Source organism: Olea europaea, unplaced genomic scaffold (assembly GCF_002742605.1).
Source record: "Olea europaea var. sylvestris unplaced genomic scaffold, O_europaea_v1 scaffold586, whole genome shotgun sequence".
Classification (NCBI taxonomy): domain Eukaryota; kingdom Viridiplantae; phylum Streptophyta; class Magnoliopsida; order Lamiales; family Oleaceae; genus Olea; species Olea europaea.
The window spans coordinates 399,137-414,379 of NW_019264200.1; the positions used below are offsets into that span (position 1 = coordinate 399,137).

Consider the following 15,243-nt stretch of genomic DNA (forward strand, 5'->3'; position numbering starts at 1 on the left):
ATCTGGCTGATGAATGTTGGACGGTCTTCTCCTTCATTGCCAATATTTACTCTGATCAAAGGATCTTGTGCTTGAGCGTATCCAAGTTTGATGATCCACAACACTTCGTCGTCCAATTCCCTTGTAAGTACTTCTTCTTCTAAACAGTCCACTTTGTTGACTTCTTGGCCAATGGTTTGTTCTAACTCGAATACTGCTATTTGTCCTTCAGTGCTTTCAGGGCTGTCTCTTCTTTCGCCTTGTCATTGCATTCTTTATTGAAAGCCATTAATCTGGCTTTGAAGGCCTGAACGTCGGCCATTTTCTTTTGTAACTTAGAATCCATTCAAGACTCCTTGATTATTCTTTTGCCAATTACTGGCTCTTCTAGGGCCACTATATTTGGCCTCATCTGTTTGAACATTTCAGTGAGTGCATCCACTGAGAATGGTTCTTCGCTTTGCGCGACAACTTGAGTTTCTTCCCCATCTTGTACTACCCTGACAGGTACATAGTTTCCTTTGTACATGAACTTTTCCACCGAGTTTGCTTCTGCGACAAAAGGCCTATGATCGGCCTGTACCACCTCTGCTTCGCCTTTGTTATTCCAAAAGATCAAGCATTGATAGAGCGATGAGGGTATACAGCGACTTTCGTGTATCCAATCTCTTCCTAGTAGCACATTGTAACTAGTAGGACCATCTATTACAAAGAAGACAGTGGTCCTAGTAGTCATCCCTATAGTTATGTCCAATAGCATAACTCCCTTAGCTGAAGTTGCTCCTCCAGTGGTAAAAGTGCTTGTCGACAATGGAGCAGCTATAAACACTCTCTTCTTTCTTTTGGGTGTCCCGTACAGTACGTAGAAATCGAAAGGACACCCAGATGGCTCTCCCAACAAATCTACTTCGCGAACTCCCTCTCGATGTAGTTGCTTCAACAGAGTATTGCGCGATACTCCTCTCTTTCTTCCTTCTGCTTCTAGGTCGATTTCTTCTTCAATGTCTGTCATCCCGTCATCCTCTTCATCATTGTAGGCCTCTCTAGAAGTCTGGCCTTCTTCACATTCCAGCACGCAAGCTTCTCTTTCGTTGTCCTCCCTTTCTTCTTCTTTTTCTTTATTCTTGAATTCATTGGCCAGTAAGTAATTATTGGCCACGACAGGAGGCAACTTGCCAAATTGGATAGTAAGGGGTTGATCTGGATCTTCTCCATCCCTTCTGTCTCGCTCAAACTTTGATCTCCCAGAAGAAGTTTCTGGCAGTTCCTTCATTGATTCATCTGTATCGGTCTCTTCACTATCTTTGACGACATTTTGATTGTCTACCTTGAGTAGTTTAGGCGCTTTAGGATGTGGCACTCCCTGTTGCTGCCTCATCATCCGTCCATAGTTTCGTTGAAAACGCCTTTGTTGGGTCCTAGTCATCTCATCGAAGGGTATTGCCCTTCCTGCATTATACTGGAATGAATGCCATACATTTGGCCGGCAAGGTTGCGGCCTGAATGTTCTTCCATTATCTGCTGGCCTGAACTGCCTCTCAAAAGGCGGTCCTCTATAGAATGATGTACCTCGCCCTCTACCAGGCTGAGTGTTTGGGAAGAAGGTAGGGTGATGGGGATGCTGCCATATCCCTGGTTTCTCCGTATTTCCATTCACTTCTCTTTTACATCTTGTACACAGGACGTCTTCGTCCTTTTTTGGTTCTTTCCTCTTGATTCGTTCAAAGACACTGGGATGTGGTCTAGGATCTTCTTCTCCATCATCTACGACCAACTTGAATTTTGGCAACTTGTTTTTGAATCCAGATGTCACCATGTTCACTCCAAGTGGCTGTGGAAAAGGATTTTCATCCACTGCCATCTTCTTCTTATCGTCGAACGTAATTCGTCCTGATTCAATGGCATCCTGCGATACATGACGAAAAACCAAGCAATTGTTAGTCAAATGTGACCATGCATTATGCCATTTACAATATTTTTTACCCTTAATTTGTTCAGGGTTTGGCAATTTATGCTTGTCGCTCAACTTTATCTGCTTATCCCTATATAATTTATCAAATATAAGGTTAGCTTTGGTTACATCGAGCGAGAACGTTCTAGCCTTTATGTTTCCATCTTTTATGGGCTCATTTTTGCCCGATGGTCTAGGCTTGGCCATTATGGGACAAGTATACGTATCTCCTTTGACCAATTCGGCCAAACACATTTCGGCCTGATCGTATGACTCATCGCTGATGGTATGAACGTCAAAATTTGGGTCTTTGTAAGAAGTCCCTTTACTAGAATTTTTCATCTGTTGTTCCTCTCTTATCAGTCGTTCATACCTAATCACATTCGCACTCAACTGGAAAAGGTCAGGAAATTCCTTGTCTTGGAATTTCTTTTTTAAATCAAAGCTCAAGCATCCCCGAGCGATTTTGACAAATTCTTTTTCGGGCAGAGGTACAAAACACTTGCTTCTTGCTGTCTTGAACCTTTGAAGAAAACTTTCTGCCCATTCGTTTGGCATTTGACATAGATTTGCCAAATCGGCCAAAGTGACTTCAGACTCAGTTTTATAAAATTGAGCGTGAAATAACTGTTCCAATTGTTGCCATGTTTGAACAGAGTTCGCTGGCAAGTTGATGAACCAGGAGAAAGCTACTCCTATTAATGAACTAGGGAAAAACCTTATTTTATGGTAATCGGTTACATCACCACTTTGCAATGTGAATCGCCCTATGTGTTCTAGGGTAGACACCTCTCCTAAACTGGTAAACAGTGAGAATTCTGGCACTTTGTACCCTCTAGGCCATGGATATGCTTGGTCTACTCAATCAGGATATGGCTTTGTGTACGTCGGCCTAATGACGGGACGCACCCCAAAAGCCATCTGATCCTGTATGATTTCCATAATCTGATTCCTCAACATGACGTTGGGATCATATGGAATTCCTATAGGCTGGTTAACCGGTTGATTTGCATGAGGCCTGATGTTTGGTCCTTGATTGGCAACAAAGTCACCATGATTAAGGCCATTACCATTAGCCTGAACATCTATTCCCTCATTAATACGTGGGGTATTCTGTCCATTGTTTAGGACATTATCTCTTATGTTTGGATTACCCCCCAAGTTAGGCGTACCACTACCATTGTTCTGATTTGGCACTGCAGTACCCCCTTGGTTTGAAGTAGAGGGACCAGAAAGTGGTTCTACCCCTTGATTCGGATTTAGAACTGAGGGATTATGTCCCACAATTGTCCTAGTTTGGCCTACTAACTTATTCATTGTTTCGTTCAAAGTGTTTAGTTGTTTGGCCATGTTGTCATAGTGTGCATTCCCATTTTGGGTAAATCTTTCCATATTATGAATACTTCGAAGATTTACCTGTTCAACGACGTCTTGTGTGAGTTCTCCAAGTAATGCACGCATGGTTCTAGGACTCAACTCCGTCATTGGTTCGTAACGACTGTTACTGCTCTAATTCTGTCTATCTGTTCGTGGAGAGGCATGCTGCTCCTCATATCGCTCGATTACAGATTGGATTCCTCCCAGACTTGCTGCTTCCTTATCGGATCTCTGAGGCATATTGTTTCACCTTTTGTACTTTCAACACCTAACACCACTGTCCCACTGGGCGTGCCAAATTGTTTCGCGCGGGTTAGTCGCTAACAATTAAAAGGGATCAGACGATTGTGTAAGGGACAAACCTCTTGAAACAAAGTCCCAAAAAGGGGTGTTCTTTTATTGGCAATAACTTTACAAATTGGAAATTAAAAATAAAGTGTCTCCAAGGGGCGCAAGCACACGAGTTACTGAAAAAAGTGTTTAAGTCTAAACTAAGGAAATTAAAATTACACGTTCTCTGTTTGAGAGTTTTTTGATTCGGTCCTTTGTTCTATGTCTTTTCTCCCTTTTATACTTCATGGATGATCTCTTTGTGATCAACCGCCTAAAAAACTGCTTGATCGTTCTACAACTGCCCACTTTTCTCGTAATGGCCAACTTGTCATGAAACTGCCTTTTTTAACTGCTGCCATTACTCCTCGTCGTTCAACCGTTTTCGATTGACTTTCTTGAATCGTGGAACGTGATAGGGCTGCTTTATTAACTGCTTTGATAACTGCACTTCTTGATAACCACAACACTTTATGTTTGCTAAAACCTTGGACGACTTGAAGGTCTGGGTGAGAATAGAGTAACAGCTCTGGGCGACTGCATGACCCTTCATTCGCTCAGATTCTGGGCGACTTTCAAACATGGGCGATGGCGTTACCGCGTTCTTGGGCCTCCCTATTTGGGCCTTTATCTTGATTTGTTTGATTGGACTTCGTTTTTTGGGCTATCTGATTTGGGGATCCTCCAATTGGGCTTCACTCCTTGGGCCGTTCGATTTGGGCTGAATTTTTATATGTCAACAGGCTCCATGAGCCCCGCGTTTATGTGCCACACTCGACAACCAACTTAGTAAAACTAAAATAGAGACTGTTTTCCTTGCATTTTACGTACAATTCTTCTCACAAAATTTCAAAAATCAGTGAGAAATCTTTCATTTAGATTATTAGATATGATACCAAGTGCCTGGTTTTAGAACCACAAGTATATTAGCAGAACGAGAAACCAGAGAAAACCATGGTGACGTTAGCGCCATCACCACATTCTTCGCCAAAGAAAATCCTAAGATTTTTCAAGATAACTCACATTTCACAGTAATTCTTCCAAAGTTGGACTCAAGGTGGCTCCGCCCTGGACTTATTCTAATCTTGCAATAATCAATTAATTGGCTATGGTTGAAGGTGTTGAAGAAGATGGGGTTGGGTGGGGTGACGTGGGGTGAGTGGGGAGATTGCAGTGGCACGAATAAAAAAATTGGGTATAATTTGTAAAAAAATAAAAAAATTTGGTACAAAAATTTCAATTATTCATTTTTAATTTTGGTATTTTTTTTTTTTTTTTTACTATTTTTAACTATCAATTTGGCAGATTTTGACGGTGGGGAGTTTTTTCGTACAAAATGTTTCAAATAGGGGTTATCTACGATCTTCGATAAGTATGAGGATATATTGCACATGGAAACATTTTTAAGGGGTATCTGTTATTAGTCCCTTTTCAATCAAGCCATTATTCGGTAGAGATTAAAATAAAAATTGTAGCAGATTTTGATAAAAAATTAAAGAATATTTCGTTGAAAAGTTGTTGATTCTATGAAATATGTGCTTAAAATTAACCCCGTTCGGTAGGCATTTTCTTTAAAATGCATTTTTCTCTCTCTTCGTTTTAACCACACATTCTTTATTAAAATAATATTACACGTAAATAAAATTTTTTCCTTATTTTTCAACTACACATTTCATATCAATTTACTTTTCTAAAATGCATTTTTAAATAAAAAGGCCTATCAAACACCCCCTAAATGTTGACTTTGAATTTGACAAAAAAATAGATTTATAATTTCTATCAAAAAGCTAGTTTCATGTTTTACAGATGTAGTAATTGCTGCAATATGTTTTTAAACAATGCTATTTGTACACTCCTCTCACAAGAAGGGGGTCACATCCAATAAAAGTGTGAGCACCTCTGTTGTGCGGGAAAATATACACTAGAGTGTACATATAGCAAACAATTATGTTTTTCATATTCTTTTCATATTAGCTAAATGTTGCACTTATTTTCTTAGCCATTGCTTTTCGCTCCCCCCCTCCCCCTCCCACCCCACATGACTTGTTTTCCTTGAAACCATGGAATTCTAATTTTCATGGTTTAGGTGGGAATTCAATTTTCTAGGTTATTTCTTTATTATTATTATTATTATTATTATTATTATTATTCTTCGCAATGAAATAAATTCTATTCACAATTATAATAAATTATATCCCTTTAATTGACAATTTTCATGAAAAATAAAGTCAAACGAATATCAAAAGATCCAAAATTTCAACTTTTTTTAGGTGAAAAATTATATCAATCAAACACATTTAATTGACAATTTTTAATAAAACAAGTTCTATGCAATTTAATTTCCTGAAATTCATTTTCTTTCCACCAAAATTCCATTCTTGCAATCTAATGGACCCTAATTGAAAATGTTTTCCTTCCATTTTACATACAATTCCTCTTACAAATTTCAAATAAAGTCAAACGAATATCAAAAGATCCAAAATTTCAACTTTTTTCAGGTGAAAAATTATATCAATCAAACACATTTAATTGACAATTTTTAATAAAACAAGTTCTATGCAATTTAATTTCCTGAAATTCATTTTCTTTCCACCAAAATTCCATTCTTGCAATCTAATGGACCCTAATTGAAAATGTTTTCCTTCCATTTTACATACAATTCCTCTTACAAATTTCAAAAATTAGTGGAAAATCTCAAGTTTAGATTATCAAATATGATACCAAGTGCCTGGTTTTAGAAGCAAAAGTACACTAGCAGAACTAGAAACCAAAAGAAAGATGCTACAGAGCCCGGGATTAAATCCCGGGCTCCGTTCCAGGGCCAAGGTGGCGCATGCTTCGGCCCTTGATCTTTAATACATGGGGCCCGTGCCCCTTTACACAACCTCAGCCCCTCGATTTAATCTAGGGATCTGCAGAATTTTTCAAAGCAAAAATCAAAAAACCAGAAAAACCATCGTGACGTCGTACCCCCACAACATCTATCTCCAAAGAAAGTTCTACCATTTTTTAAGAGACCTCACATTTCACACTAATTCTCCCAAAGTTGGAATCAAGGTGGCTCCGCCCCTGAACTTACTCTAATCTTGCAGTAATCAATTAATTGGGTATGGTTGCCCCCAACCCTTGATCTTTAATACATGGGGCCCGTGCCCCTTTACACAACCTCAGCCCCTCGATTTAATCTTGGGATTTAATCTAGGGATCTGCAGAATTTTTCAAAGCAAAAATCAAAAAACCAGAAAAACCATCGTGACGTCGTACCCCCACAACATCTATCTCCAAAGAAAGTTCTACCATTTTTTAAGAGACCTCACATTTCACACTAATTCTCCCAAAGTTGGAATCAAGGTGGCTCCGCCCCTGAACTTACTCTAAGAAAATAAAGTTTTAAAGGGTTGAAAATTGTGGGTGGTACATACATATAAAAAAATTGGGTATAATTTGTAAAAAAATAAAAAATAAAATTGTACTGAAATTGCAATTATTCATTTTTAATTTTGGTACTTTTACTATTTTTAGCAAATTTGAGAATCTTGATGGTTGAGAGGTTTTTCTTACGAATGTTTTCGAATATGGTTAGATAGGGGATATGTCGCACGTAGAAAAGTTTTTAGGGGGCTTTGTGCTATTAATCTCTTTTCAATTCAAACTCTTGTTTGGTAGATATTAAAATCATAGTTTTATCATATTTTAATAAAAGTAAATGAACATGCGATTGAAAAGTTACTATTCCATGAAATATATGTTTAAACTAATTGTTGATTTTGATTTAAAAAAAAAAGATTATAATTTCTATCCAACAGGGTTAACTCTTTTCACGTTTTACGCATGTATATGTTTTTCATATATTCTTCTTTTCATATTAGCTAAATGTGTTACACACCGGTTGACTTGTCAATTTGACCCGAAGAGTCAAGAAAACCACCGCATTATCACTTGTTGTACATAATAAAAATAAAATTAGTCTCGATGATTCGTCACTGCGATTACTTGTACGTACCGTCGGACTCAGGACTAGAATATAATTTAGTCTACTTACCTAAGAAAAAATTTGGAACTTTGTTTTTCCCTCAAATCTCAGTGGGGGCCAGAGACCCCAATGTCTCCCAACTCCTACGTCACTAACTACTGCTCTTTCTCCTATATATAAAGAAAGATAAACTCCATGTTAGGGCATCTTCAGAACTACTACTTTCTCTTGTTTACTTAGAAATTCCGCAATGGACATGTCAGGTGAACAACAATATTTGAGCAACCAAATGAAGATAGGGTCAGTTGAAAGGCGAACTGCTAATTATATGCCAAACATCTGGAATTACTCTCTGCTACAGTCTCTAACAAACAAATATGAGGTGAGATTTCCTGTTATTGTTTCATATTTAAGTTAAGAGAAGCTGTACTATTTTATAAAGTAGCTTTGAATGCTAGTCCTTGTAGTAATACTAAGGGTCCTTTTTTTACAGGAAGAGAAATACAGAAGACAAGAGGAAACATTGAAACGGGAAATCTCGTGCATATTTCATGAAGTGAAGGATCCAGTGGCTAAGTTAGAGCTTATAGATTGCATTAGCAAGTTAGCTCTTTCTCACTACTTTGAGAAAGATATCTATGACACCCTAAACACTATGGTGAATACGAACAACTTTGGCTCTTGCGTGGAAGAGAACCTCTACCTCACTGCATTGTACTTTAGAATTCTTTGGCAGTATGGCTATCAGATTTCACAAGGTGAGATTTTCTCCTTTTGGCGAAGTCACTAATTTAGATAAATAAGTGTCATTTTTCTAATAGTTTAAGTATTTACACGGGGTGATCCAACATGTTATATCATAGAAAAAATAGCTCTTGAGTTCAAGTCTCTTCAGCACCATGCTGACAAAAAAAATTCTGCACATGGAGCTATTGATAAAAAAATAAAAATCCAACACCATGTATCTGATCAGGAAGTATGTTGAAGATATGATTTAAAAGAATTAGTATGTCACTTCTCTAAGACATGGTTCAACATAATCTCCCGTACGCAAAACTTCACAAGCAAACAGCAAAGGAATCATCAGGCAAAATAGGAAGTTTCAATAATTCGTACTTTGTTTTTTAATTCTTTTTGCATCAAGACATCAAGTAGAAAGCGAAAGGTTAAGGAAGAGAAGTATTTTCAGGACTATGAAGTTTTGAATAGTGACGGGTTCAAGTGGATTTCAAAACGCGGAGGCGTTTTCACAAACTAAAAAATTCTAACTTGTTCTAATGGATTTCCAAATTAATGTTTTGATTGGAAGCTTTAAATATATTACGCAGGCCTCATCTAAATATGTTTTTTATTTAATTGACAAAAAGATGGAAATCTTTTTTTTTTTTTTTTTTCCCTCGAATTTTATGCTTTCTAACTTGGGAATATATGTTCTGTGAAACTCAGACGTGTTCCTTCGCTTCACTGATGATGTCGGACAATTCAAGACAAGTGCACATTTGGATGACAAACCGATTCTTCAACTTTTGGAAGCCTCTTATCTTGGCATGGAAAGTGAAAGCTTGTTGGAGACTGCCCAAGTTTTTGCCACAGAGAATTTGAGTGCAAATAGTGAAATATCTTCACTGCCTTGTCCATTGCATTTGAGTGTCAGATGGTTAATGTTAAGAAACATGTCAATGTACAGGAGAAAGAGAATAAAACTAATTCTATGTTGCTTCAGCTAGGTAGACTTCACTTCAACATGGCTCAAGCACAACAACAGAAGGATCTCAAGGAAATTTTAAGGTAATAATCTTCAGTCAATTTTCAGTGTCAAACATATATGTATGTGGTGAGACTAAAGTAATTTTTATTTTTTATTATTATTATTTTTTGGGAACGGGACCAAATTAACCAAGACAAACCGAGTTTAGATCTGCTGTCCATTTTGCTGTCTATCCAATTAATTCTTGACAACACACCATCAATTTAGTGGATTAGTGGTGAGGTTAATGAGGGTAGATTTGAGATAACACATAAATTATTGATGACATGTCAAGAATAAATTGAATATAAATCAAAAGACAAAGACATTGGATTTCTTCTCCTCCTTCTACTCCTCTCAAATTTTCTCTTGAAGCCCAATCATGGGTGATAAGCGTAATTTATGTATTTATTTATACCACATTATTAAACTTTTAAGTCACCAAATTATTAATTTTTATTTAACTTAGGTTAATTATTATGATAAGCATTCCGAACTTTGTCCAGATTTTCGCCTTTTCAAGATGCTGACTTTGTGGGTTTATTCCGACCGAATCTTTTGGAGTTATCGGGAAATTTTGGGTGGTAATTGAAGAGGACATTGTGGGCTTTCCAATGGTATCAAAATTAGATATTTTTGATGGTCGAAAGTTGCCAAAAAATTGCCTTAAAAGTCGCCCAAAAAATCTGAAAATTTGGGCAGATTTTCAGAATTTTTGGACGACTTTTAAGGCAATTTTTCGATCGAATCCCTTGGAGTTATAATGAGATTTTGGGTGGTAATTGAAGAGGACATCGTGGGCTTTCCAACGGTATCAAAATTCGACATTCTTTGTGGTCGGAAGTTGTAGAAAATTTATCGTAAAAGTAACCCAATTATTTGAAGAGACGAGTGGTGAATGAGTAATTATATGAAAAGATGAGTGAGCATTCAGTAATATGTGAAAGATGAGTGAGCAAGTAGTAATCAAGTCTAAAGTTCAGTGATTATTGGTTAAATTTACTCAACATATATGTATGTGGTGAGACTAAAGTAATTTTTATTTTTTATTATTATTATTTTTTGGGAACGGGACCAAATTAACCAAGACAAACCGAGTTTAGATCTGCTGTCCATTTTGCTGTCTATCCAATTAATTCTTGACAACACACCATCAATTTAGTGGATTAGTGGTGAGGTTAATGAGGGTAGATTTGAGATAACACATAAATTATTGATGACATGTCAAGAATAAATTGAATATAAATCAAAAGACAAAGACATTGGATTACTACTATAATTTTCTTCACTATTATTCTATATCTATTAATTGAGATGGCGATATGGGACATAGCTAGTTTGCCCGATTCGAGATGTGTTGTCCAATTTTGCGGTCTGTCCAATTAATTTTTGACATATCATCAATAATTAACATGTTATCTCACATTTGACCTCATTACTTCACCACCAACCCATTAAATTGATGATGTGCCAAGAATTAATTGAATGGATAGTAAAATTGGACAACAAATTTAAACTCACCTGAAAGTCCTTTTTACATCGATGGAACAACTACTATAAATATTAGGGGGACCAACTATGCAGGGGATACGTGTATAACATGTTTGTTTCCATGAAAACGTTAAACCCATCTCATACGATGGAAGTTGCCGGTTAACTGGGTCCTTTTCATTATATTAGGCATCAAGGTAAATAAATTCTAGCTTCAAAACAGACACCTATTTTGATGAATAAATGGAATATTATCTTTTAACTACTTTTTGACAATGTCATTTTACTTAGTCCACCAGCTTAATGCACGAATAAATTTAAATTTACCCCCTGTAATTTTTGTTAGGTGGTGGAGAAATCTTGACCTTAAAGACACATTAATCTTCACCAGAGATCGAGTAGTTGAAAGTTTTTTGTGGGCAGTGGGAGTGGCTTTTGAGCCTGAGCATGGAAGCCTTCGAAAATGGCTTACTAAAGTGATCATGTTCATCTTGATAATCGATGACGTCTATGACATTTATGGTTCGTGGGAAGAATTGGAGTGCTTTACCAGTGCTGTTAATAGGTATTTTTCTTTTAGATTAAACCCTAATAAACAAAAAAGAGAAGAACATACATATTTATTGTGATTCAAGTCCTCATTTCAGGTGGAATCACACAGAAATTCACCATCTGCCAGAAGCCCTAAGGAAATGCTTCTGTGCTCTTTATGATACAACCATCGATATGGATCAGCAAATTCAACAGGAAAAGGACTGGAATTCGGTGTTACCTTATTTAATAAAAGGGGTAACTACTTATTATCCTTATTCATTAACACTTAAATAATATAATTTCCTAATCAGATTTATATTTTCATTAGTGGAAAGATTTCTGTCAAGCATTGTATGTAGAAGCAAAGTGGTACCACACAGGTTACACCCCAAGACTGTGGGAATATCTTGAAAATGGTTGGATATCATCATCTGGCCCTCTGCTTTCTCTTGTTACGCTATTTGGTGTAGGTCAAGATATAGCAGAAACCATCAACATCCTCGAGAACAATCAAGAAATTATTTACTACTCCTCATTGATAGTACGTCTCTGCAACGATCAAGGAACTTCAACTGTAATCATTCTTTCAACTTGACCGGACAAATAATTTTTCGTTATAAGTATGATTATTTTGTTAGAATTGTAACGGATATTCTTTTGTCTTTATTTTTTGTAGGCCGAACTGGAGAGAGGCGATGCACCTTCATCAATCCTATGTTACATGAGAGAAGCAAATGTTCCAGAAGAGGAAGCTCGGGAGCATATTAGAAACATAATTAGCAATCTATGGAAGAAAATCAATGGCATATGCATAAATGGTTCTTCGAAGTTGCTGCAAACACTTCTTTACATCATAAATATAGCGCGAGTCGCTCATTTCATTTACCAGAATGGAGATGGATTCAGTATTCAAGATGGAGAGACAAGACACCAAGTCTTGTCTTGTTTACTCGAGCCTCTTCCTCTAAATTGACTTGTCAAATCTGCTCCAACATGGAATATGTGCCAAGATGGAAAAAATAATAAATATAACTTGCAGTGTATTGTACTATATATATATATATATATAGACACACACACACTACCTATTTTGTCTTGTTTATCATGAGGAATTTCCTCTAGGGTCTTATCGATCCCACGCTATAGGGGTCGGTCCCAAATGAAAAAGAAAAAAAAATATGTCGGGCCCGTGACTGTGAGGGATCTATCAGAGGACATGAACTGCTTCTTATTTTCTTAAAGCTTTTCAGGTACTTTCTTAATTTATGCGTTGACCTAAGTCAATATTTCTACTTGTTAAGACATTCCTTTTTATCTTTAAGCTTTATTTTCGTCATGCTCGAGTTTCATTCTACAAATGAATGTTCTTCCTAGACAAATTTAACAATAAAATAATGTGTTATTTTAAATAAATGTTAGGTTTTTAACCACAAAAATTTAAAAACTATGAATAGTAAGCCACAACCACATAGCAAGAAAAATAAAAGAACACCAACGCACTTCTACAGATTCAAAATCAGCCATTATTTCAGGCCTAGTTTACTGTAGCAACATGAATCACACAGGATTCTACAACTATTTTGACTAGAATCTCATAAGAAATCACAGATCAAAACCAAGAAGAAGATTGAGAACTCGAGAGTGAAAAAAACTCAAAACCAGAAGTCAGAAATGAAAAGAAACCCAAACTATTCCCAACCGCGAAGAGTCATAGTGAAATGACTTATTCTTAGCCGTAGATTAGATCCAATGGTCCATCATCCGCATAAAGAAGCACAGTCCAAGTTAACAATTGAGTGCCAATCTGGGGTTGCCATGTAGCCATCCATCCAAGTTGGCCTTTAAAAGAGTTGTACTTTTGAGAAACACGTTTTTTTCCTTTACAATAACATTGAGCAAAAATATTTGCTGTCTTATTATAGTGTTCAATACTCCTGAAAGCATGACCATGACTTTTACATGTAGACAAAGATAAGCACTTTTGCCCCGTACTAAATGACTTCCTACTTGAAGGGCAACAAACCCAGAAACAAACAATGTTGTTGGGGGAAAGGGTTGAAATACTTTGATCTGCTCTAAAAAAGAAGAAAACCCAATGATGTAAAAATGTAATATAACATCCAAAGTGAATACTAATTAGAAAAATTAGTAAATATATTGGTCAAATTGCAAAGATTAGCATATACAATGAAATGCAACAATCCGATGTGAGGTGAGATGCAATAAAGTAAGAACTAGTCATGATTTATTAGAGTTAGAGTCTAGAGTTTTAGACAAATTACCACTCAAATTAGAGTTTTTAGTTTTCGTACTTTTTATCTAGCTGTAAATTGTAAAAAATGAAAACTTATATAAAAAAATCAGTTGCCTTTGGGTATCCACGGTTCTAGTTCAGAACCAAAAATCGACTCGAACTCAGTCGGTTCTCGTATCTCGGTTCTGGTTCTTAATTACTTATTTATTATTTTTTTGTAATCGGATCCAAACCTTCGTTTCCGGTTCGGTTTCAATTCGAGATGTTCGATTTCGATTAAAATACTCGAGCCTAAATTTCATGGAAACAATTTTATCGAGCTTAGGAACTCAGTAAAGAAAATATCAACTGTATCTTGCGGTGGACACTTTTTAAGGGCTAAATGGACCTATAGTCCGCAAGGTCAATTTATTATCTTCATAAAATTGAATAAAATTCTTCTTATTTTTATTTTAGAAAAGGAAATTATATTTTAGCTTGAATATAACTCATTTTCTGAACATTATTCAATGTTATCCTTTTGATCTTAAATAATGGTTTTAAAGGCAGTGCAAATATAAAAGGGCAAAATAGAATATACAATGAAAAAAAGGAATCCGTTGCTGAAAATAATCCTTGGGAGAAGTTCTATAGGGTACCTTCGATAGTGTCTCATGAATAATCCATTCATAGTGTAACCAATACTGTTTCTATTTGCAAGGGAATAATTTTATGTACCACAACTAGTGCTTAACATAAGTCACAATGATTCCTACATTCTATAATTAGTGATCAATTGAAATTTTTAATTTTAACTAATTTATCGCTACCATGTAGATTGACAATTGGTGCTACATTGCATTATTTATTTCGTATTAATCTACTTGTACATTTTTTATGTACATAATTCTTTATACCCCCTCACATGGAAGGGGCCGCATATCATAAATTTTTTGGGAAAATTGGATGATTTGTGTGTAGATAAATATATCGACTAAAAATTATGAATAACACAATTCAATTAAATAACATAAACACGATTCAAAATAATATAAAAATAACAAGAGGGTTAGAAAGAAAGTAAGCCTTGGGAGTCACGTTGAAGACGTTGTCCTAAAGTCATGTTGCCTCTCCTTCGTGCGGGTTCTTTCAGCACCATATGGCTCCAAGATAAAATCCACGTGGCTCTCCTTCTATGAACACGACCATAGGGAGAGAAAGAACAAGCCTTTATCAATTGCCAAAATTTTATAGAAGAAGATAATATAGAATGATTAGAGAGTAGTATGAAAAGGGAGAAGTACGAAAAGATTAGAGAGTATTTTGTGTTTGATTTGTTGTGTAAAATAATGAGAATCCACCTCCTTTTATAGTAGAAAAATTCATCTATCTCATAATGAAAATTAATTAAATTCAACATATGTTACAAATACAATAATGGGTTTTTTTAATTTTTTTCCCCTTGTATTGAATCTAAAACTAAAACAAAAACTGAAAACTATAAAATTGAAACTGAAAACTTGAAATTAAAATAAAAACTGAAATTTTAATTTTCAATTGAAAGTTTTATAACTTATTTTCCAACAATCCCCCACAAGTTTTAAAACTTTAATATATATATATATATA

The 15,243-nt window shown here is 35.9% G+C and overlaps 1 pseudogene; it reads left to right on the plus strand.

Annotated features, from left to right (window-relative positions):
* The first annotated feature begins 7,834 nt into the window (after positions 1–7,834).
* Positions 7,835–12,686, plus strand: LOC111389392 (annotated as a pseudogene).
* Positions 12,687–15,243: the final 2,557 nt, after the last annotated feature.